The following is a 2,418-nucleotide window of genomic DNA, read 5'->3' as shown; positions in this document are numbered from 1 at the left end:
GGGACAGAGGCCGCAGCTCTCCCTGGATAATCGGAACCGTGCGTTCTTCACTGCTGACCCGCAGACAGATTTTCCTTACTAATAGCATGCCTGTAGGTCTCCTCCAACAGGCTCCAGATCCACAGACCCCCTCCACGTTCCTGAACAATCTCCACCCCACCCCCTGCTTTCCCAACAGCTGACCCACTTTAGAAAAAGAATTTTCTCTTTTATCCCTACACCCTCATCTCGTTGTATTTTTGTTGTTGTTGTTGTTGTTTTGTGTCTACATGGAGGGCGGGGAAGAAACATTATCAGCTCAGGAACAAGAAACGTTATCTCGTCAGGAACAGGGCTGCAGGAGAGGAACACCGCCTGTTTTGTTGAAAATGAGACAAAATGAAAGCCAGGAAGACGGGTTCTGGAATTTTCCGAGGAGTCTCCCCGGAGACCCTCCCCACCACCCGCCTTCCTAATTGAGCCTGGCGTTTCCCAACAAGAATGTGTGCTGATGGGCTTTGATGAGAAGCAGGTTTTTGTTCCCTCTTGCGATGATGTCTCTGCAGCACTTCTGGCCAGAGTTGTTTACCCCTAGTTTTCATGGAGATTTGTGACAACGGCCCATAACCAATTTAACTGGCTGCAGTGAGCCAGCTGGCCTTAGGGGAGACAGGGTGTTGCCATGGGTAAATTGTCCGTCCCCCTAACCCCCAACCCAAATTCATATGTTGAGGTCCTAAGTCCTAGGATCTCAGACCCCCACTTAAAGGGAGGGTCTTTAAAGAGGTAATTATGGCCAGGCAACGTCACTGGGTGGGCGTGGAATCTGCAAGCCCAGAGTGGGAGCCAAGCCTGCTGACACCTGAAGGTCAGGCTTCCAGCCTGGAGAACTGAGAGAAAGCAAGTTTTCCCAAGCAGGGTTCTGTGAGGTGATGCACCTCCAGGGAGTGTTTCCGGTCTTAGGCAAAAGGGAAGAAAGTGCCCACTTAGTAGTTCCTACTGTTACCGCCAATAAGTGTTCTCTAGCCACTCACCATTTAGCCTGTGGATGACAGAAAAGGACATATAGAGAGGTGGAAAGGTATACCCGCGGAAGCGGGGAGGGGTTGTCAGTCACAGTTGCATTGTCCATTCACAGGCCCCTGTGCCTAGTTGAGTCCCCGGGGCCAAAGTGAACAGACTGTTTGTGAAGTGCTGGGGCACGTCAAGGGCTCTCCTTGCAAATACTGAAGTAAGGTTCCCCTAGTCACCCTTTGGGAGGTAGGAAACTGAGGGGCAGGGAGCCACTGCTTTGCCTTCCCATTGGCAGTACTGGAGTCTGATTTGATTGATTCGCCTCCTCACTGAAGCTGGCGTCTGATTTGATTGGCTTGCCTCTCCACTGGCAGAACTGGCGTCTGATTTGATTGGCTTGCCTCCTCACTGCAGCGGGCGGCCGGTTTGATGGGGGCCGTTTGCTAGAATCCTTTGTACATGCCAACTTTGCATTTGAGTGTAGGGGTGGGGCACACAGATATGCACGTGGAAGTCTCATTGGTTGGGTTGGCTCACTGACCAGTGAGCCCAAGAGAGTCACCTGTCTCTTTCCAGTACAGGGATTACCCGTGGACACCTCCAGGCCTCTTTGTTGTTTTTTTAATTATAGAATCAGGGTTTGAACTGGGGTCTCTACGCTTGCATGGCACTTGACTAACTGAGCCATCTCCTTGTTCTCATTTTTAAACGTGGGGCTCCACACGTCTCTGTGCCTTAGATGGGATGGGCGTGTCCCCATACAGACACTATCATAACAACCTGTACTGAGCATGAACAGTAGTTGCCACCTGCCCTTGACCTCCAGGTACCCTGCCCACTTCCTGCCCTAACACCAGGGGTGACCAGAGAACAAGCTTCCCCAGTCTCTTGCAAGCCTGTTGAAGAAAGTCCTGCACAAAGTGTAGCTGGTGTGGGTTCAAGAAGAGCGATCCCTTTTTGAGCTGCCTCCAGAAATGTTCTGTCTCTAACTTGTGAATAGAGTAAAGTCGGCAACCCCTTAGCCCGTCTAGGCTTCGTCCCATGAGGAATTTGCTGTTCTGAATAGCCTTGAAAATGATGGGCTGCAGGTCTTCTGATGTTCACCACACAGGCGAACCACCAAGAAAAGCTTTTCTGAGCTAGCGAGATGGCTCAGTTAAACACTCTTACGGCTCCTGCAGAGAACCTGAGTTAAGTTCCCAGCACCCACATGGCAGCTCCCAGCCATCTGTAACCTCCAGAAGATCTGACACCTACCCTGACCTCCAATGGCCTATGGTGCACATACATATGTGCAGGCCAAATGCTCGTACACATATACACATAAGTTCTGAATTCTTTTTTAGAATGTGTTTCACATGCAGGAGACAGAGGCAGGCAGATCTCTGTGAGTTCAAGGCCAACCTGGTCTACAGAGCTAGGTCC

The sequence above is a fragment of the Mus pahari genome, chromosome 5, assembly GCF_900095145.1.
Source record: "Mus pahari chromosome 5, PAHARI_EIJ_v1.1, whole genome shotgun sequence".
Classification (NCBI taxonomy): domain Eukaryota; kingdom Metazoa; phylum Chordata; class Mammalia; order Rodentia; family Muridae; genus Mus; species Mus pahari.
Note: the sequence above shows the minus strand (reverse complement) of the source record.